The sequence below is a fragment of the Hordeum vulgare genome, chromosome 6H, assembly GCF_904849725.1.
Source record: "Hordeum vulgare subsp. vulgare chromosome 6H, MorexV3_pseudomolecules_assembly, whole genome shotgun sequence".
NCBI classification, from domain to species: domain Eukaryota; kingdom Viridiplantae; phylum Streptophyta; class Magnoliopsida; order Poales; family Poaceae; genus Hordeum; species Hordeum vulgare.
In genome coordinates this window covers 127,402,774-127,426,682 of record NC_058523.1, presented here as the reverse complement: position 1 = coordinate 127,426,682, position 23,909 = coordinate 127,402,774, and the positions used below count along the sequence as shown (strand labels likewise).

Genomic DNA, 23,909 nt, shown 5'->3' with positions numbered 1-23,909 from the left:
TTGCAAGATGGAGGAGAATTCGTCTCTCAGTGAACATGTGCTCCAAATGTGTGGGTACTCAAACTGTCTAGCTAAGCTAGGGATTGAACTCCCGCAAGAGGCTATCACCGACATAATTCTTCAATCGTTGTCACCTAGCTATAAGAGCTTTGTGTTGAATTATAACATGCATGGGATGAACAAGTCACCCGACGAGTTATTCGCGATGCTGAAAGTCGCATAGTCAGAACTCCGAAGAGAGCATAAAGTGTTGATGGTCAATAAGGCCACTGGCTTCAAGATAAATGACAAAGTCAAGAAGGGTAACTCCAAGAAGAGCGGCAAGCCTGTTGCCAATCTGACGAAGAAACCCAAGGCTGGACCTAAGCCTGAAACGGAGTGTTATTATTGCAAGGGACTGGGTCAGTGGAAGCGCAACTGCCCCAAGTATTTGGCTAATAAGAAGGCGGCCAAGGAAAAATCAGGTATATTTGATATACATGTTATTGATGTGTACTTAGGCAACTCTCGTAGTAGTGCATGGGTATTCGATATCGGTTGTGTTGCTCATGTTTGTAACTCGAAGCAGGAACTGTGGAATAAATGAAGGCTGGCGAAGGATGAAGTGACGATGCGCGTTGGAAATGGTTCCAAGGTTGATGCAATCGCCGTCGGCACACTCTCACTTTAGTTACCATCAGGCTTAGTTATGAACTTAAATAATTGTCATTTAGTGCTTGCGTTAAGCATGAACATTATATCTAGATCTTGTTTATTGCGAGACGGTTACTCGTTTAAGTCAAAGAATAATGGTTGTTCTATTTCTATGAGTAATATCTTTTATGGTCATGCACCCAATGTGAGAGGATTGTTCATATTGAATCTTGATAGGGATGATACACATATACATAACATTGAGACCAAAAGATGTAGAGTTACCAATGATAGCGCCAAGTTTTTATGGCACTGCCGCTTAGGTCATATTGGTATAAAGCGCATGAAGAAACTCCATTACGATGGGCTTTTGGAGTCACTTGATTTTGAATCACTTGACACGTGCGAACCATGCCTCATGGGCAAGATGACTAAGACTCCGTTCTCCAGAACAATGGAGCGTGCAAGTGACTTGTTGGAAATCATACACACCGATGTGTGCGGTCCGATGAGTGTGGAGGCGTGCGGCGGATATCGTTATTTTCTCACCTTCACTAACGATTTGAGTAGGTATGGATATATCTACTTGATGAAGCACAAATCTGAAACATTTGAGAAGTTCAAGCAATTTCAGAGTGAAGTTGAAAATCATCATAACAAGAAGATCAAGTTACTACGTTCTGATCGTGGGGGTGAATATCTGAGTTTCGAGTTGGTGTTCACTTAAGACAATGTGGAATTGTTTCACAGTTGACACCGCCTGGAACACCACAACGTAATGGTGTGTCCGAACATCGTAATCGTGCTTTGTTAGAAATGGTGTGATATATGATGTCTCTTACCGATTTGCCATTATCGTTTTGGGGTTATGCATTAGAGATAGCTGCATTCACTTTAAATAAGGCACCATCAAAATCCGTTGAGACGACACCATACGAACTGTGGTATGGCAAAAGACCGAAATTATTATTTCTTAAAGTTTGGGGATGTGATGCTTATGTCAAAAAGCTTCAGCCTAAAAAGCTAGAACCCAAAGCGGAAAAGTGCGTCTTCATAAGTTATCCAAAGGAGACAGTTGGGTACACGTTCTATCTCAAATGCGAGGGCAAAGTGTTTGTTGCTAAAAACGGAGCTTTTCTTGAGAAGGAGTTTCTCTCGAAAGAATTGAGTGGGAGGAAGATAGAACTTGATGAGGTTGTCGAACCTCTAACCCCTCTAGATGATGGCACAGGGCAAGGGGAAACCCCTGTCGTAGCGACGCCGGGTGAGGAGGAAGTTAATGATGATGATCATGAAACTTCGGATCAAGTTCCTATCGGACCTCGCAGGTCGACATGATCATGTACTACTCCTGAGTGATACGGCAATCATGTCTTATCAATTATGTTGTTAGACAACAATGAACCTGCGAATTATGAAGAATCAATGGTGGGCCCGGATTCCAACAAATGGTTGGAGGCCATGAAGTCCGAGATAGGATCTATGTATGAAAACAAAGTATGGACTTTGCAATTATTACCTGAAGGTCACAAGGCTATTCAGAACAAATGGATCTTTAAGAAGAAGACGGACGCAGACGGTAATGTGACCGTTTATAAAGTTGGACTTGTGGCAAAGGTTTTTTCACAAGTTCAAGGAGTTGACTACGATGAGACGTTCTCACGTGTAGCGATGATCAAGTCCGTCTGAATCATGTTAGCAATAGCTGCATTTTTCGCTTATGAAATCTGGCAGATGGATGTCAAAACGGCGTTCCTTAACGGTTTTATTAAGGAAGAGTTGTATATGACGCAACCCGAAGATTTTTTCGATCCAAAGAATGCTAACAAAGTATGCAAGCTCCAGCGATCCATTTATGGACTGGTGCAAGCATCTCGGAGTTGGAATAAGCGCTTTGATGAGGTGATCAAAGCATTCGGGTTTATACAAGTGGTTGGAGAATCTTGTATTTACAAGAAAGTGAGTGGGAGCTCTCTCGCATTTCTAATATTATATGTGGATGACATATTGCTGATTGGAAACAACATGGAGTTTTTGGAGAGCGCAAAGGATTACTTGAATAAAAGTTTCTCTATGAAGGACCTAGGAGAAGCTGCTTACATTCTAGGCATTAAGATCTATAGGGATAGATCAAGACGCCTGATAGGACTTCCACAAAGCACATACCTTGATAAATTTTAGAAGAAGTTCAAAATGGAACAGTCCAAGAAAGGGTTCTTGCTAGTGTTACAATGTATAAAATTGAGTAAGACTCAGTGCCCGGCAACTGCGGAAGATAAAGAACAAATGAGATTCGTCCCCTATACTTCAGCCGTAGGTTCTATCATATATGTAATGTTGTGCACTAGACCAATACGTCAGCTTGGCCATAAGTATGGCAGGCAGGTTTCAAAGTAATCCAGGAGTGGACACTGGACGGCGGTTAAGAATATTCTGAAGTGCCTGAAAAGGACTAAGGAAACGTTTCTCGTTTATGTAGGTGACGAAGAGCTCGTTGTAAAGGGTTATGTCGACGCAAGCTTTGACACCGATTCGGATGACTCTAAGTCGCAAAATGGATATGTATTTATTCTTAATTGGGGTGCGGTAAGCTGGTGCAGTTCCAAGCAAAGCGTCGTAGCAGATTCTACATGTGAAGCGGAGTACATGGCTGCCTCGGAGGCAACTAAGGAGGGTGTCTGGATAAAGCAGTTCATGACGGATCTTGGAGTTGTGTCGACCGCACTAAATCCTATAACTTTGTTTTGTGACAACACTGGTGCCATTGCATTAGCAAAGGAACCAAGGTTTCACAAGAAGACCAGGCATAGCAAACGACGCTTCAACCTCATTCGCGACTACGTCAAAGGAGAGGACATAAATATTTGCAAACTGCACACGGATCTGAATGTAGAAGATCCGCTGACTAAACCTCTTCCACAGGCAAAACATGATCAACACCAGAACTATATGGGTGTTAGATTTATTACAATGTAAATTGCATGGCGATGTGAGGACTAGATTATTGACTCTAATGCAAGTGGGAGACTGTTGGAAATATGCCCTAGAGTCAATGATAAAATAGTTATTATTATATTTCCTATTACAAGATAATCATTTATTATCCATGCTATAATTGTATAGAATGAAAACATAGATACATGTGTGGATACATTGACAAAACCATGTCCCTAGCAAGCCTCTAGTTGGCTAGCTAGTTGATCAAGGATAGTCAAGGTTTTCTGACTATGTGCAAGTGTTGTCACTTGATAACTCGATCACATCATTAGGAGAATCATGTGATGGACTAGACCCAAACTACGAACGTAGCATGTGATCGTGTTATTTTGTTGCTATTGTTTTTTGCGTGTCAATTATTTATTCCTATGATCATGAGATCATATAACTCACAGGCACCGGAGGAATACCTTGTGTGTATCAAACGTCGCAACGTAACTGTGTGACTATAAAGGTGCTCTACAGGTATCTCCAAAGGTGTCCGTTTAGTTAGTATGGATCAAGACTGGGATGTGGCACTCCGTGTGATGGAGAGGTATCTCGGGGCCCACTTGGTAATACAACATCACACCCAGAATGGTCCGGAAACAAATATTGATATAAAGGATGGTTTCATTTGGTCACCGGAAAGTTTCGGGCATTTCCGGCAGTGTACCGGGAGTGATGAATGGGTTCCGGGTGTTATAGCGGGAGGGGCCCACCCACCCGGGAATGAGCCCATGGCCTTAGGGTGGCACACCAAGTCCTTAGTGGGCTGGTGGAGCCATCCCAAGAGGGCTATGGCGCCACAAGTAAAAATACCAAAGGAAACAAGAAAACAAAGGAAAGAGGGAGGTGGGAAGGAAGAGAAGGACTCCTCCTTCCCAAACCGAATTGGAGGAGGAGTCCTCCTCCCCCTTCAGTCGGCGCACCCTTGGGGCCCTTGTGCCCCAAGGCTAGCCCCTCCCCTCCTCATATATATATTGATGGTTTAGGGCTTTTTGAGACACAACTTTGCCACGTGCAACTCAAGCCTATTCCACATAGTTTTGCCTCTAGATCGGATTTCTGCGTAGCTCGGGCGGAGCCCTGCAGGAGTAGATCATCACCACCACTGGAGCGCCGTCGCGCTGCTAGAGAACTCATCTACTTCTCCGTCTCTCTTGCTGGATCTATAAGGTTGAGATCGTCATCGAGTTGTACGTGTGGTGAACGCGGAGGTGCCGTTCGTTCGGCGCTAGATCGGAACGGATCGTGGGACGACGGTGATTTGAATCACGAAGTTGTACCACTACATCAACCGCATTTCTTAACGCTTCCCGCTTAGCAATCTACAAGGGTATGTAGATCTAATCTCCTCTCGTAGATGGACATCATCATGATAGGTCTTCGTGTGCATAGGAAATTTTTTGTTTCCCATGCAACGTTCCCCAACAACTGGATGCATAAATGTTTGTGCCAAGATGGAACGCTCATGTGGCCCGACGAGGACGTCGGTTCCTCTAAGTAGTGGTGTATGTGATAGCATGGCATATTAGGGATGATAGATTACTCATATCAATAAGGAATTCCTTCTTTTTTGGGAGCCCATTCGAACAGAACTCTTAGGTTAAGCATGCTCGGCTTGGAGTAGTTTTAGGATGGGTGACCGACCGGGAAGTTGATCCCGGGTGCGCATGAGTGAGGACAAAGTGCGCAGAAAAGACTATTATTGATATGTGGGGCCAGTCTAGATCCCTCCAGGAGTAACGACCGCCGGCGGGTGTGTCTGGGGCACTACACCTGCGCCACCATCTTGTTGAAGCAGAGGTTATGTAACCTCATCAAGTTCTATCTTCCTCCCACTCAATTCTTTCGAGAGAAACTCTTTCTCAAGAAAAGCTCCGTTCTTAGCGACAAACACTTTGCCCTCGGATGTGAGATAGATGGTATACCCAACTGCCTCTTTTCGGTAACCTATTAAGACGCACTTTTCCGCTTTGGGTTCCAGCTTTTCAGGGTGAAGCTTTTTGACATAAGCATCACATCCCCAAACTTTAAGAAACGACAACTTTGGCTTCCTGCCATACCATAGCTCATATGGTGTCGTCTCAACGGATTTTGATGGTGCCCTATTTAAAGTGAATGCAGTTGTCTCTAATGCATAGCCCCAAAATGATAATGGCAAATCGGTAAGAGACATCATAAATCGCACCATATCTAATAAAGTACGATTACGGTGTTCGTACACACCATTACGTTGTGGTGTTCCAGGCAGTGTCAACTGTGAAACAATTCCACATTGTCTTAAGTGAGCAGCAAACTCGTAACTCAGATACTCTCCTCCTCGATGAGATCGTAGGAACTTGATCTTCTTGCTACGGTTATTTTCAACTTCACTCTGAAATTGCTTAAACTTTCCAAACGTTTCAGACTTGTGCTTCATCAAGTAGAAATAGCCATACCTAGTCAAATTGTGAGTGAAGGTGAGAAAATAACAATATCCACCGTGCGCCTCTATGCTCATTGCTCCATTGTTCCAGAGAACGGAGTCTTAGTCATCTTGCCCATGAGGCATGGTTCGGATGTGTCAAGTGATTCAAAATCAAGTGACTTCAAAAGTTCACCAGCATGGAGTTGCTTCATGCGCTTAACACCAATATGACCTAAGCGGTAGTGCCACAAGAAAGTGGCGTTATCATTGTTAACTCTACGTCTTTTGGTCTCAATGCTATGGATGAGAGTATCATCACGATCGAGATTTAATATGAACAAACCCCTCAAATTGGGTGCATGACCATAAAATATATTACTCATATAAATAGAACAACCATTATTCTCAGACTTAAATGAGTAATCGTCTCGCAATAAAAAAGATCCAGATATAATGTTCATGCTTAACACAGGCACTAAATAACAATTATTTAAGTTCATAACTAATCCCGATGGTAACTGAAGTGAGATCGCATCAACCTTGGAACCATTTCCCACACGCATTGTCACTTCATCCTTCGCCAGCCTTCGCTTATTCCGCGATTCCTGTTTCAAGTTGCAAATGTGAGTAACAAAACCGGTATCAAATACCCACGCACCACTACAAGAGTTGGTGAGGTACACATCAATAACATGTATATCATATATACCTTGTTTGGCGTTGGCCGCCTTCTTATCGGCCAGATACTTGGGGCAGTTGCGCTTCCAGTGACTAGTCCCTTTACAATAATAGCACTCACTTTACGGCTTAGGCCCAGCCTTTGGTTTCTTTGTCGGAGGGGCAACAGTTTTACCACTCTTCTTGGAGTTACCCTTCTTGCCTTTGTCGTTCTTCTTGAAACTAGTGGTCTTATTGACCATCAACACTTGATGTTCTTTTCGGATTTCTGACTCAGCGATTTTCAGCATCGCAAATAACTCGTCGGGTGACTTATTCATCCCTTGCATGTTATAGTTCAACACAAAGCTCTTGTAGCTAGGTGACAGTGATTGAAGAATTCTGTCAGTGATAGCTTCTTGCGGGAGATCAATCCCCAGCTCAGCTAGACGGTTTGAGTACCCAGACATTTTGAGCACATTTTCACTGACAAACGAATTCTCCTCCATTTTGCAAGCATAGAATTTATCGAAGGTCTCATACCTCTCGATCCGGGCATTCTTCTCAAAGATAAACTTCAACTCCTCGAACATCTCATATGCTCCATGACGTTCAAAGCATCGTTGAAGTCCCGGTTCTAGGCCATACAAAACTGCACATTGAACTAGTGAGTAGTCATCCTTACGAGCTTGCCAAGCGTTCAAAACATCTTGCTCAATCGTAGCGGGTGGTTCATCTCTTAGCGCTGCATCAAGGACATAGTTCTTTTGCCCGACTTGAAGGATAAGCCTCAGATTTCGAGCCCAGTCTACAAAGTTGCTACCATCATCTTTCAGCTTAGCTTTCTCTAGGAACGTATTGAAATTCAAGGTTGCTACTACGCGAGCCATTGATCTACAACATAAAATTTGCAAAGATTACTAAGACTATGTTCAAGACAATTGAGTTTAGCTAATCATATTACTTATAAACTCCCACTCAAATATTCGTCCCTCTAGTTATTCGACTGTCACATGATCCAAATTCTCTAACTCAAGTCCAATCATCACGTGAGTTGAGTATAGTTTCAGTGGTGAACATCTCCATGTTGATAATATCTACTATATGACTCATGCTCGACCTTTCGGTCTCTTGTGTTACGAGGCCATCTCTGTACATGCTAGGCTCGTCAAGTTTAACCCGAGTGTTCCATGTGCAACACTTTTGCACCCGTTGTATGTGAACGTTGAGTCTATCACACCCGATCATCACGTGGTGTTTCGAAATGATGAACTGTCGCAACGGTGCACAGTCGGGGAGAACACAATTTTAACTTGAAATTTTCGTGAGGGGTCACCTTATAATGCTACCGTCGTTCTAAGCAAAATAAGGTGCATAAAAGGATTAACATCACATGCAATTCATAAGTGACATGATATGGCCATGATCTTGTGCTTCTTGATCTCCATCACCAAAGCACCGGCATGATCTTCATCGTCACCGGCGCCCCACCATGATCTCCATCATCATGATCTCCATCATTGTGCCGCCATCGAGGTTGTCGTGCTATATATGCTATCACTACTAAAGCTACTACCTAGCAATATAGTAAACGCAACTGCAAGCACAAACATTAGTTTAAAGACAACCCTATGGCTCATGCCGGTTGCCGTAGCATCGACGTGCAAGTCGATATTTAACTACTACTACATGATCATCTCATACATCCAATATATCACATCATGTCTTTGGCCATATCACATCACATGCATACCCTACAAAAACAAGTTAGACGTCCTCTAATTTGTTGTTGCATGTTCTACGTGGCTGCTATGGGTATCTAATATGATCGTATCTTACTTACGCAAAGCCACAACAGTAATATGCAAATTGCTATTTAATCTTTCTCCAAGGATCGCCTCGGTCAAATCCGATTCAACTAAAGTTGAAGAAACAGACACCCGCGAGTCATCTTTATGCAACAAGTTGCATGTTAGTCGATGAAACCGGTCTCTCGTAAGCGTACGAGTAAGGTTGGTCCGGGCCGCTTCAATCCAACAATACCGCCGAATCAAGAAAAGACTAAGGAGGGCAGCAAATCGAACATCAACGCCCACAAAAAATTGTGTGTTCTACTCGAGATTTCATCTACGCATGAACCTGGCTCTCATGCCACTGTTGGGGAACATTGCATGGGAAACAACAAATTTCCTACGAACACGAAGACCTGTCATGGTGATGATCATCTACGAGAAGGAGATCGGATCTACATACCCTTGTAGATCGCTAAGCAGGAAGCGTTATAGATCACTAAGCAGGAAGCGTTAAGAAACGCGTTTGATGTAGTGGAATGTCTTCTCAATCCAAATCACCGTCGTCCCACGATCCGTCCCGATCTAGTACCTAACGGACGACGCCTCCGCGTTCAGCACATGTACAGCTCGATGACGATCTCCGCCTTCTTAATCCAGCAAGAGAGACGGGGAAGTAGATGAATTCGCCGACAGCGTGACGGCGCGCCGGTGGTGGTGGTGAATCTATTTCTGCAGGGCTTCGCCTAAGCATCGCATAAAACCGATCTAGAGGAGAAACTGTGATCTAGAGTTGAGGTAGCACGTGTCTAAAATTGTGTCTCAAAAGCCCTCAAACCTCTAGTATATATAGGAGGAGAGGAGGGAGTCCGTCGGCCCTAGGGTTTCCCCTTTGGGTCGGCCGAAGTGGGAGGAGAGGAGGATTCCTCCTCCAATCCTACTCCTAGTAGGATTCCCCTTCTCCCACTTGGAAACCTTTTCCACCTTGTGTTTTTCCCTTATTCCTCATCCAGCCGCATTGGCCCTTAGAGGTCGCGTCAGCCAGCCCACCAGGGGCTGGTTTGCCTCTTCTCTTGGCCCATTAAGCCCCTAGGGTCGTGTGATAGCCTCGCTTATTAGGGATGATAGACTACTCATATCAATACGGAATTCCTTCTTTTCTAGGAGCCCATTCGAACAAAACTCTCAGGTCACGAGGAACTCTTAGATCCCGCCAGGAGTAACGACCGGCCCCGCTCCTCGTGACGTCCAAGATCTCATCCGGGACTCCAAACAACCTTCGGTCACCAACACCTATAACTCAACTATACTGAAACGTCACCAAACCTTAAGTGTGCAGACCCTGCGGGTTCGAGAACTATACAAACATGACTTGAGACACTCTCCGGTCAATACCCAATAGCGGGACCTGGATGTCCATATTGGATCCTACATATTCTATGAAGATCTTATCGGTTGAACCTCTATGCCAAGGATTCATATAATCCCGTATACCATTCCTTTTTGTCCTTTGGTATGTTACTTGCCCGAGATTTGATCGTCGGTATCTCTATACCTATTTAAATATCGTTACCGGGAAGTCTCTTTACTCGTTCCGTAATACAATATCCCGTGACTAACACTTTAGTCACATTGCTTGCAAGGTTTATATGTGACGTTGTATTACCGAGTGGGCCCCGAGATACCTCTCCGTCACACGGAGTGGCAAATCCCAGTCTTGATCCATGCTAACTCAACGGACACCTTCGGGGATGCCTGTAGAGTAAATTTTATAGTCACCCAGTAACCTTGCAACATTTGATACACATAAGGCATTCCTTAGGTGTTAGTGAGTTACATGATCTCATGGTCATAGGAATGAATACTTGACATGCAGAAAACAATAGCAACAAAATGACACGATCACATGCTACGTTCATAGTTTGGGTCTTGTCCATCACATCATTCTCCTAATGATGCGATCCCGTCATAAAGTGACAACACTTGTCTATGGCTAGGAAACCTTAACCATCTTTGATCAACAGGCTAGTCAACTAGAGACTCACTAGGGACACAGTTTTGTCTATATACCCACACTTGCATTTATGTTTCCATTCAATACAATTATAGCATGGATAATAAACCATTATCTTGAAACAGGAAATATAATAATAACTATTTTATTATTGCCTCTAGGGCACATTTCCAATAGTTACCAACGAAGAGACTAAGGGAGATGGTAGGGGTGCCCTGGGAGGGGAACGTGGCTTCCGGTTTGAGGCATGGTGGATGAAAGAGGATCGATGTTCCGAGGTGATTAAAGATGCTTGGGAGAAGGGCAGGGAGAGTGGTGTTGGTAACGTGGCTGAAACCATGCGGGGTGTGTCCGGTACCATGCATAAGTGGAGTAAGGAGGTGGTCGGGGAGCTGGAGGGGAGAGTGAGGAAGACTCGAACTAACCTGGAAAACTACATGAGATGTCCGGTGTAGAGGAGAAGATCAGGGAGGAGGCAACGCTGAGAGGGGAGTTGGCTGACCTAGAGGAGAAGAAAAGTACCAAAGTGAAGCAACGGGTGCATGTTTCCTGGTTGAGAGATGCCAACAGGAGCAATAACACGAAGTATTATATGGCGGTGGCGTCGAACAGGAGGAAGGACAACGGGATTAAACTCCTTCGGAAGGATGATGGAGAGGAAGTGAAGGAAGGGGAGGGGCTGACTAACTATGTGTGTTCATTTTTTCAGGACCTTTTCACCTCAGTGAGGAGTGACAGGTTGGATGAACTTATCAGCAAAGTTAAGCCGAGGGTCTTTGAAGGAATGCGTGCAACTTTAGAGGCCGAGTTCACAGCTGAAGAAATCAAAGCCGCACTTGATCATATTGGAGACCTAAAGGCCCCAGGGTCGGATGGTATGCCCTCTGTGGTTTACAAACGGCATTGGGAGTTCATGGGAGATCGTGTGGTGGCGGAGGTTTTAGCAGTCCTGAATGGAGCCCCGATCCCGGAGGGGTGAAATGATACGATGATGGTGCTCATACCTAAGGTCAAGAACCCCACGAGAATTAAAGACCTTCGGCCGATCAGTCTCTGCAACGTTTTGTACAAGCTGGTGTCGAAGGTGCTGGCTAACCGGCTTAAGATTATTTTGCCGCACATTGTTTCTGAAAACCAAAGTGCCTTTGTGCCAGGGCGTTTGATCACTGACAACATGCTAATAGCGTATGAACTCTGCAACCACCTACTTAACAAAAGGAAAGGCAAGGAGGGTCTGGTTGCTGTGAAAGCTGACATGAGCAAGGCCTACGATCGAGTGGAATGCAGATTCCTGGAGGCGATGCTCCTCAAACTGGGGTTCAGACAGGCATGGACACAGTTGGTGATGAAGTGTGTTTCTTGAGTCCGGTACCAAATCAAGGTGAACGGGGCCGTGTCGGAACAATTCTGCCCTCCATAGGCGTTCGCCAAGGTGATCCACTATCCCCCTACCTTTTTGTCATTTGCATTGAGGGCCTCTCAACCCTCTTGCATGATGCCGAAGGAGAGGGAAAGATCTGTGGGGCCACGATCTATCACCACACTCCTGTGATCTCGCACCTTCTGTTTGCGGATGACTTGGTCCTTATGCTGAAGGCTTGCCCCTAGGAGGCTCATGAATTGAAAGGTGTTTTGGACCTCTACGAGAGTTGTTCGGGTCAGTGTATCAATGTGGAGAAATCTGCAATCATGTTCAGCCCCAACACTCAGTCGAATAGGCATGCAGAGGTGAAAGAGGCCGTGAATATTCATAATGAATCGTGGAATGATAAATATCTGGGGATGCCTGACCATGTTGGAAAATCTAAGCGGAAGGCGTTTGCCTATGTCAAAGGGGCAATTGCTGGGCGGATTTATGGATGGCAGGAGAAGCTGATTCCGAAGGTGGGGAAGGAAACCTTGATCAAGGTGGTGGCTCAAGCTATACCCACATATGCCATGTCTTGCTTCGACCTTACGAAGACTTTCTGTGAGGATATCAGCTCCCTGATCGGGAAGTATTGGTGGAGCCAGCAGGACAAAGATAACAAAATTCATTGGGTTAGCTGGAAGAAGATGGCTAGCCCCAAACCCCATGGGGGTCTAGGGTTTAGAGATATGCACAGCTTCAACCTTGCCATGCTATCTCGACAGATTTGGAGACTTATTCAATGCCCGGGGAGCTTATGTGCTAGACTTCTAAAAGCTCACTACTTCCCCAATGACAATGTGCTGAATGCATGGCCACGGGACGGAATCTCCTATTCCTAGCGCAGTCTGTTGTAGGGCGTGGACCTAGTGAAACAAGGGTATATCTGGAGGATTGGGGACGGGACCAGGTGAAAATCTGGTCGGATCCTTGGATCCCTCGACCAAGGGCACGGCAAATCATCACTCCGAGGAGGGGCAACCTGCTTGAATATGTGAGTGATCTCTTATGTCCGGCAACGGGGGCGTGGGATGAGCAGCTGGTCCGGGACACCTTTTGGGCTGATGATGCCCGTCACATCCTCGATATCCCTCTTCAAGATGGCGTTGAGGATTTTATTGCATGGCAGTTCGACAGTAAGGGTGTGCACTCGGTCAAATCGGTGTATAAGCTTCATGAGGAAGTAGAGAAGCGACAAGGAAATGGCGGGGCTGGCAGCAGCGGGGGGCGAGAGCAATAGCCTTGATAAGTGCGATGATGTCTCGTGGAAGAGGATCTGGAAGCTCCCTTGCCCCAAGAATGTTTAGCTGTTTGTCTGGAGGCTTAAGCATGAATCATTGGCACTGCGTAGAAATCTGGTGAGGAGTGGGATCCAAGTCCAGGAGACAAAATGCCTATTCTGTGGCAGAGCTAAAGAGGATGGTGCACATTTGTTCATCAAATGCAAGGAGGTGAAGGGGTTCTGGAGGGAACTTGGTCTCGAGCATGAACAATGGTCTATGGAGGGTTTCACTTCAATGCATGTGATGTTGGATCATCTTTGGAAGCTGCCTGAAGAGAAGAGGGTGAAGATTACCATCCTTTGGTGGCATTGGTGGAATAACCGTAACAAGCTGAGGGAGGGAGAGCTCCAGGTTCCTGCTCCTATGCTTGCTAGGCGAGTGCGCAGTGAGCAGTTGGAGTTTGCCGAAGCCTTCCTGCCTGCCCCCGTTCCCATAGACCGGCAGGCCTGGCAACCTCCGTGTGACACCATGATCAAGATCAATGCCGATGGGGCATTCTCTGCGAGGTGACTCATTTGTAGGACGGGGGTCATTGCTCGAGATGCTGAGGGCACCATCATAGCTGCCCGGGTTGGACGGCAGAATGGGATCCACGATGCGTTCGGGGCGGAGGTGCATGCGATGACACAAGCCATCTCCCTCGCAGCCGACTTGGGTATTGTATGAGTGATCTTCGAGACAGATTCCAGCTACTGGTCGACGCCTTGGACCTCCGGAAGGCCAACTTCTCGCCATTTGCGGCTGTCATTGAAGACTCGAAGTTTCAGCTTGAAATGTGGTTTTCTACACATGTTATCTCCGTCTGCCGGTGTGGCGCGAACTCTGCTGCTCATGAACTGGCAGCGATTGGTCGTTCTTACGAACCCAACCACTATATGGAATGAAAGTGTGATGTACCAGCCCCTGTACTGGCTGCTTGTGCTCAAGGCGATTTGACTGAGCACCGTTAAGTATCAATAAAGCGCTGCTTTATCTTAAAAAAACTAAATTTTGTTCCGAAAATACTATACTCCACTAATCAAACCACCGCTCCTGATTCTCGGGGTGGGCCCCGCGTCCCACTAATACCCGATTAAATGATGCCAGATCATTACGTAACCCCTCTCCCCACGTAACTACACCTAGGTGTAGCAAAGCTCATTTTCTTCTATCTAGAGAAAAAAAAATAGATCTTCGTAGATGGCCGCCGTAGCGTCGGAACGCATGTCCGTTCTCTTCGACGACTTGCTCCGCCACATCCTCTCCTCCGCCCCAGCCAGGGAGGCCGCCTGCACCACCGCCCTCTCGCACAGATGGCGCTGACCACTGTGGCTCGAAACGGGCGCCATCAACCTCGACTACCGCTCCTACACGACCGGCGGCGGCTTACTAACTCCTCTCCAGTGCCGAGCGGTGGAGGACGCAGGCCACGCGCTCGCCTGCCACCGCTCCCACGGCCGTGGTCCCAAGAAGAGCACCATCGTTATGCAGGATGAGCCCATGGACGAAGAGATCGTGCGCTGGGCCTACGGCGGCGACGAGCGCGTGGAGGAGCTCCGCCTCGACTGCAAAGACGGCGCCTGGCCACCATTCACGTCGTGTGCCTTGTTCCTGGAGATGTGCTCGCTGCCGCCGGACTCGCTGCCGTTCGTGGCACTGCCGATCCTCGATCTCAGGGGCTGCCTACTCGTGCCCCTCAGCTCCTCGTCCAGATTGGATCCACGTCGGGCCGTGGTGGTGTTCCCATGTCTGGAGGCGCTGCGGCTGCGGCTGTGCATCATGAAGCTCGGCACACTCCAGGACATGATCCACGACGCGCCCAAGCTCGCCAACCTGCGGCTCGAGTCGCTCAGATTCCTCGATCCGTCGTCCTCGTGTTAACCCGCCACCCGGTGGCTCCGTCTCCGCTGCCCGGCGGCGAGCGTGATCGCCATCACCAACATGGCCACCCGTGACACCGACGCGTGCAGCCTCGAGCTCGACGCGTCGTGCCTGCGCCGCTTCCGCTACACCCAGATCATGTCGTTCGACGCCTCCGTCTCCTTCAAGTCGCCCTCGCCCGGCCTGGAACGGATCCACCTGGAGGTGCACTCTGCGGCGTCCGTGCGCTCCGTCGACCTCGGCGGCGGCATGTGCCACGCTAGTACCCTCAAGCTGACGGTCTACTCCATCGCCGACATCGACGGCGTCCACCTGCCAATGTTCCCCAACCTGGAGCACCTCGAAATAGAAGAGCTATGCGGGTGGTGTCTCGACAGCCACGGGGCTGCGGCCAACGCAGTGCTGAACCTGCTACGTTGCTCCCCGGCGATCCGCGAGCTCCGGCTGAAATTCAGCTGGCGGAAATATCTCAACGAAACAGCAGACGAGACGGACACTATGGTGGATTTCACGGCGTGTAAACAACAATCATCCTTGAAAGGCGACGATGAAGACGACGACGACGACAATTGTCATTGTTGTGAAGCCCTCGACGTCCCCGGCCTGAACTGCAGCTGCAGTGTGCCCGATTTCTTACGGAACTCCATGAGGAGAGTGGTCGTGCAGGTCGACGTGGACATGCTCTCCTGCTTCCAAGTCCGGCTCGTCAAGATCTTGGCATAGAATGGCATGGTTCTTGAAGAGGTCCATATCGACGGCGGAAGCCGCCACGACTCGAGCTGCATTGGTCACAAGGTTGCGAGATGGAGGAGAGCCGCTAGTCGTTCGTCGCTTCTGGAAGAAACAAGGATCTGCCGATGTTGCACGGCTGTTGCAGGGCCATTGTCTCCGCTGCCGGCCTCTCCGGCTCCGCCGCCGCCGCTCTGGGACTTCCCGCTGGTTCGTGAACCTCGCTGGCGACGTGCCCGTCGTAACCCACAGCGGCCGCGGCCGCCCTTTCCCGCCGCCACGCCCTCCAGCAGCCTCCCGCATTCGCCGGCCCACTGCCTTCCCCAACCATCCGTCTAAGACCAGGTGGCGCCGGTGATGTCTCCAACGATCGGAGCACATGATGCCTCCCGCCGTACGTACGTTGCGCGAGGTAGAAAATTACTAGAATGCAACGCCCGCACGCGCTCGGCAACGGCGATGGTTGGGAAGAAACCAAGAGTCTCGGTCCGTGTGTGTGCAACTTTGTAATCTTTTTTTCTTTTTCTTTTTGAGAAACTGCAACTTTGTAATCTGAATTTGGTGATTAGTGAGTATTTCGGACGTGCATGCGTACATGGCCAAAGGTGTGTGTGTGTGTGGATATGCCGAGTGTTTGGTCTGTTCAGCTCTTACTAGAGGCATCGCATGAGCATCGATCGGTAAGATCGACGGAGCTGACAGCTTCAGCGGTTCGGCCAAAACAGGCGCAGCATCAATTTCACTTCGTCCTGATTAATAAGGACGATTTGATTGTGATATAAATCAAGTGTGCTTTGTTTGAAAGAGAGATATCAATCAAGTCGTTGTAGTATAGTGGTAAGTATTCCCGCCTGTCACGCGGGTGACCCGGGTTCGATCCCCGGCAACGGCGTTATTTTTTCCTTTACGGCACTTACTTTCTTGATCTGTAAAATGGGTTTACTTTTCCTGATCTGTACAATGGCTTTTGTTTTAAAATTGACAACCCGTACAATCGCTGTTGCACGCAAGAATGGAGTTCTCAAGATCAAAATCCATTTCTCCGTCAGACCTTACATTCGCGTTCGCAAAAAATTGCTGCCGTTGTACAAAAACAAGAAATGGACTTCCGAAGTTCATAGTCCATTTATTTTCTCTGTCAGTTCACGAAAGTTGCTGCCGTCGTCCAAAAACAAGAATGGTTGCCGTCAGGAATATATGTTTAGAGACTACACCTGTACAGGATGATGGTCATATATAGGAGTATTTAGCAAGAATCATTTTGAGGTATACGGTGATGTTAGCAAGATTCTTTTTGAGGTATATATATGGAGCAAGATATATTAGTTTTCTTTGTGAAATCACGTAGTCACTAGACCTGATGTTAATTGACTTGAATTATTATCAAGATTCATCACAAGTACAAATTACAACAAACATAATAAAATTATATTGTGGTCGCCACTGAATGGCCGCTATCACCGACAGAACGAGCCGCTGACACGTTGCTATGCTCACTCCATTACTAGAGTCGGTCTCACCTTGTCGATAATGACCGAAGCCATTCTCCATATGTCCCTAAGGACAGTGTTCTCGAAGCATAGTCGTCGTCGTTGAGCCCTTGAACCAATCCGAGGAATCTTGTCGTCGCGTATGCACAACGAGAATCTCTAACCTCGTCGCTTTAAAGAGGTGACGTGCATCTATGCCGGAACTCTGTCTAATTCTTCCCGTCTAATTCTTCCCGACAAACGAACTTGAGAATAATCGAAGCCGAAATACTGATTCAAACAAGAAGCAGCACCATCCGTCCGAACACCATCCATGTGAGGATTAAAATTCCTATCCTATAGAGCCGAGACACTAGGATTTCCCTCCCTGCTAGCGGTCATCGGAGCATCTGACGGATGAGAGGAAAAAAAGCAACTTATTTTCATCGCGAATACGCATAATGCGTATCATTTCATTGATAGAAGGGGGAGATATTATAGGGTTGCAAGCCTCATTGAACGTTCACTAAAGGCACTCGTGAGGATGCTATTGAGGAGCGGCTGGAGGGGTTGCTCAGCCCCGATTACGAGTGTCAGGTTACACGGATGATGATACTAAGTCCTGTGGCGCCTGTTCTAGCCTAGATGCGAGCCTCTTCCTGGATGTTGCGCAACAAGTGGGCGTGAGAGGGTGTCGCTCTGTCAAATATGCAAGCATTGCAGTGTTTTTCAGGTCAACCATGCGGTGAGCACTATGGGGGAGCTGAGGCCCCTGCGGTGGCTCGCCGGGGATGCACTGATAGAGTAGGACCACCGCTCAAAGAACTCGGCCGTATCGTTAGGAGGTTGCGCGGTGAGGCGGCACCAATGAAAGACGACGTGCCAGCTGGAGTGGAAGACGACGCAACCAACAAGGAGGTGGTACATGGTCTCGTCCTCCTGGTCGCAAAGGATGCACACAGGGGTGTGCGGTAAACCATGGCGGGCAGCAGTACAGCAATGGTCAATGCCGGTGATTTCTACTACGCAACTTTATTCTTGTAGAGTCGTGTTGGGCCTCCAAGCGCAGAGTTTTGTAGGACAGTATCAATTTTCCCTCAAGTGGATTTCCTAAGGTTTATCAATCCATGAGAGGCGTAGGATGAAGATGGTCTCTCTCAAACAACTCCGCAATCAAATAAAAAAGTCTCTTCTGTCCCCAACACACCAAATACAATGGTAATTTGTATAGGTGCACTAGTTCGGCGAAGAGATGGCGATAAAAGTGTAGTAATGATAGTAGTTATTGATTTTTATAATAGTAATAATAAAAAACAGCAAGGTAACGAGTAACAAAAGTGAGCACAAACGGTATTGCAATGTTTGAAAATAAGGCCTAGGGTCCATACTTTCATTAGTGTAATCTCTCAACAATACTAATATAATTGGATCACATAACAATCCCTCAAAGTGCGACGAAGAATCACTCCAAAGTTCCTATCTAGCAAAGAACATAAGAAGAAATTGTTTGTAGGGTACGAAACCACCTCAAAGTTATTCTTTCCGATCGATCGATCAAAGAGTTCGTACTAAAATAACACAAGTTATCCTTTCCGATCGATCTATCTAAGAGTTCGTACTAAAATAACACGAATATAAATTTAGATTCATAATACTCAATCCAACAGAAATAACCTCAAAGAGTGCCCCAAGATTTCTACCGGAGAAACAAAGACGAGAATGTGCATTGATACGTCCATTTTGCATCATGTCTTGTTACTACTATTTGTAGTGTTTTTATGAATTTTGCCACTTGATGGAGTAATTCTAATGCCTTTTCTCTCATAATATGCAAGGTTTACATCAAGTAGGAGAATGCCTGCAGATGGAATTCTGGACCTGAAAAGCGACGTGAGAGATACCTATTCTGCACATCTTCAATTGGAGTAAAAATTCATGGAGATTTACTTTATAATAAATAAAAAATACTGGAAGGAAGAAGTGACGGTGGGGGACACCAGACGGCCACTAGACACTAGGGTACGCCAGGCACCCCTGGTGCGGCCTAATGTCTAGTGGGCCACCTGACCCACCTATACCATCCATCTGCTTCGACCTAAAAAATTAAGGAGATGACTTTTGGGATGAAGCGTCGCCATCTCGAGGCGGAACCTGGGCAGGAGCACTTTTGCCCTTCGGCAGAGCGATTCCATCGGAGGAACTTCCCTCCCGAAGGGGAAATCGAGGCCATCGTCATCAACAACAACCCTCTCATCTTGGGAAGGCCAATCTCCATCAACATCTTCACCAGCACCATCTCCTATCAAAACCCTAGTTCATCTCTTGGACTCAATATTGTACGAGAACCTCGGATTGGTACCTCGGGTGTGTTTAGTAGTGTTGATTACATCTCGTAGTTGATGCTTTATGGTTTATTTGGTGGAAGATCATATGTTTAGATTCATTATGCTATATAATACCTCTCTGATCATGAACATGTTTGTCACTTGTGATTAGTTACTTTTGTTCTTGATGGCACGGGATAAATCATGTTGCAAGTATTCATGTGAAGTTGATATTCGTTCGATATTTTGATGATATGAATGTTGTGATTCCCTTAAAGGTGTTATGTGAACGTCGACTACATAACACTTTACCATATTTTGGGCCTAAGGGAATGCATCGTGGAGTAGTAATTAGAGGGTGGGTTGCAAGAGTGATAGAAACTTAAACCCCGGTCTATGCACTACTTCGTAAGAGGCTGATTTGGATCCCTATGTTTAATGTTGTGGTTAGAATTTATTCTTAATACTTTTCTCGTAGTTGTGGATGCTTGCGGGAGGGTTGATTATAAGTGGGAGGTTTGTTCAAGTAAGAACAGCACCCAAGCACCGGTCCACCCACATATCAAATTATCAAATTACCGAACGCGAATTAACCGAGCATGACGAAAGTGACTAGACGAAATTCCCGTGTGCCCCCGAGAATACTTTGCCTATTATAAGAAATTGTTTTGGCTTGTCCTTTGACACAGAAGGATTGGGCTACCTTGCTGGACATATTGTTACTATTGCTACTTGACACTTGTTACAATTATCTTGCTATCAAACAACTTGTTGCCACTATTTCAGTGCTTGGAGAAATTACCTTGCTGAAAACCGCTTGTCATTTCCTTCCGCTCCTCGTTGGGTTCGACACTCTTACTTATCGAGAGGACTACGATTGACCCCCTATACTTGTGGGTCATCAAGTCTCTTTTCTGACGTCGTTGTCGGGGAGTGAAGCTCCTTTGATAAGAGAAAGTTATATTACGTGCTAAAATTTACTGTTACTTGTCACTATGGAAATTAATCCTTTGAAGGGCTTGCTCGAGGTATCTTCACCTCGACCAAAAACACTAAGAGTTGTACCTCAACCTGCTGCACCTACTGAAAATGTTTACTATTAAATTGCTTCGGGTGTGATAAAGAAACTTCTAGCTAATCCTTATGCAGGAGATGGAACAAAACATTCGGTATGCACCTAATCTATGTGGATGAAGTTTGTGGATTATTTAAGCTTGCAGGTTTATCTGGAGATGAAGTCAAGAAGAAGGTTTTCCCTTTATCTTTGGGGGGAAGCATTGACATGGTATAGGCTATGTGATGATACAGGATCTTGCAACTCGAATCGATTGCAATTGGAGTTTCGCCAAAAAAAATTATATGCATCTTGTTCATCGTGATCGGAATTTTATCTATAATTTTTGGCCTCGTGAAGGAGAAAGTATCGCTCTAACTTGTGGTAGGATGAATTCAATGTTATATTGATGCACCAATTATGAGCTCTCGAGAGAAATTATTGTTCAAAAATTTTAAGCTCGGCTTTCTCGTAATGATCAAACCATTCTCGGCACTTGTTGCTCTAGTTCTTTTATGAAGAAGACTATTGAATTCATGTGGGATATTTTGTAAAGAATTAAACTTAACTCTGAAGATTGGGAGCTCGACGAAGGTAAAGATTCAAGTATAAAACCTAAGTTTAATTGTGTTAAATCTTTTATGAATACCGATGATTTCAATGATTTTAGCACTAAGTATGGACTTGACTGTGAGATAGTAGCCTCATTTTGTGAAACCTTTGCTACTCATGTTGATCTCCCTAGAGAGAAATGGTTTAAATATCATCCACCTATTAAAGAAAAAAGTGAAGAACCAATTAAAGTTGAAGCTGAAACTATTATTTATAATGTTGACCCACTTGTGCCAAGTGCTTACATCGAGAAACCACCTTTCCCTGTTAGGATAAAGGAACATGCTAAAGTTTCAACTGTGGTTAATAAAAGCTATGTTAGAACAACCAAACCCTCTGAGAAAATCAAGGTAGAACCTAGTACCGCTATGGTTAAAGATCTCTTGGTAGACAATATTGACAGACATGTTATTTATTTCTGTGATGAAGTTGCTAGAATTGCCAAACCTTATACTAAAGATAAAAATAAACCGGTTGTCGGCATGCCTGTCGTCTCAGTCAGAATAGGAGATCATTTTTATCATGGTTTATGTGATATGGGTGCTAGTGTTAGTGCTATCCTGTTTACCTTATATCAAGAAATTATGCTTGAGATAGCATCCGCTGAGATAGAAGACATAGATGTTACTATTAAACTTGCTAATAGAGACACCATCACACCACTTGGAATTGTTAGAGATGTTGAAGTCTTGTGTGGAAAAGTAAAATACCCTACTGATTTTCTAGTACTTAGCTCACCACAAGATATTTTTTGTCTCATAATATTTGGTAGACTCTTCTTGAACACTCGCAATGCTCAAATAGATTGCAAAAAGGAAACTGTTAGTGTTAATTTTGGTGGTACGTCTCATGAGTTTCATTTCTCCAAGTTTAGTAAACAACCCCATGACAAAGAATTGCCTAGTAAAGATGAAGTAATTGGTCTTGCTTCTATTGCCATTCCTCCTACGGATCCATTAGAACAATATTTTCTAGACCATGAGAATGATATGCATATGCATGAGAAATGAAATAGATAATATGTTCTTTGAGGAAAAACCTATCCTTAAACACAACTTTCATGTTGAAACTTTTGGAGGTCCTCCTCCACCCAAGGGTGATCATGTGTTTCAATTAAAGCAATTACCTCACACTTTGAAGTATGCTTATCTTGATAAAAAGAAGATATATCATGTTCTTATCAGTGCTAACCTTACAGAGCATGAAGAAGAAAGAATATTAAAAACTTTAAGGAAGCACCGAGATGCTATTGGGTATACTCTTGATGATCTTAAGAGCATTAGTCACTCTCTGTCAACACAGGATTAATATGGAATCACATTCTAAACCCGTTGTTTATCACCAACGATGACTGAATCCCAAAATGAAAGAAGTTGTGAGAAATTAAATATTAAAGCTTCTGGAAGCAGGTATAATTTATCCCATAGCTGATAGTAGATGGGCGAGTCTCGTTCATTGTGTCCCTAACACCACAACAATACACCATCGTGGAATCATTCCGTCTCCATTCGGAATTGCCGTCCACGACACTCACGCTTATCTTGACAATTTTATGAGTAGCCATTGAAGTTATCTATGAACAACATATGTCTCCAAGTAGTCCATATCCGCGGACGCGGCTATTCGAATAGATCATAACCCTGCAGGGGTGTACTTCATCACACACGCTCTCGCCACTTATCGCCATGTGCACGTCATGCACCTCGGCAACCTTCAAGCGGAAGCCTAGCGAGGGAGTCGGCCACGACCGTTCACCACACTAGTACCTAGTCCAGGTTTATCGCCTATCTGAGAGTAACCCGTACGGAAGTCCGGCCGAGGTTTCCGCCACGGCCTCAAACAATGTGCGCAGGCTTCCCAAGCCCACCATCCAGGTGCCACTTGGTACACCGTGCCACTGCCTACCGCATCACAGCCCACCTCTCAGGTCAGCGCTATGCACGGCCTCCAGCATGACTATAAACACCAGAAACTACTTGCAACTCCTGGACCGAGTACTAAGCGATTAATAAGTCGAGAGGGTCAATTAAGTATCCCAACGTGTGGTAGTATCTAGTCTTGGATTACATACACGGAACTCAGTTCCTAAGGACGGTTCCAATGAAACAACCCGCCATGTACTCCTACACAGCCTTTCACCGGTACCTTTACCAAATCAGGTTCAACACACAACCTTTGCTTACCGAACGCATTCTCACAATTCTGTTCATCTCCCAGATGACAGACCTTACACAACTCTAAGTATAGCATGCATAGCAGGATAAGGCACATCATAGCTCAAGCAACTACCAGGTATGCTAGGTTGCAAGGTTCGGCTATTTACTGTGACAAGGTTAGGTCATGCAAAGGAAGTGGGTTGAACTAACGTGGCAAAAGCAGTTGAAGCATTTGATCCTAATGCAATAAATAAGTGCAAGAGCAAGAACATGGGATTTATCGGGATGATCAAAAATGGTTGCTTGCCTTGTTGCTCAGAGGAGTGACAATATCTGTCAGACGGATATTCGGTGGAATCCGGGGGAGCGGAGCCTACCGGAAGGAATGACAACAATCAATATCAAGCATATGCAATCAAGATGATGCATGAGCATGGCATGAGAATGCAAGGTGATATACTTTTATAACCAACATGTATTAGGTTTGAAATTGATTTGAATCACATTCAAATAACACTTCAAACGAGGTAT

The 23,909-nt window shown here is 45.7% G+C and overlaps 1 non-coding gene across 1 annotated transcript; it reads left to right on the top strand.

Annotated features, from left to right (window-relative positions):
* Window positions 1-16,583: 16,583 nt before the first annotated feature.
* TRNAD-GUC lies at window positions 16,584-16,655 on the top strand. The gene has a single exon. It is a non-coding gene; the product is annotated as a tRNA-Asp (tRNA).
* Window positions 16,656-23,909: the final 7,254 nt, after the last annotated feature.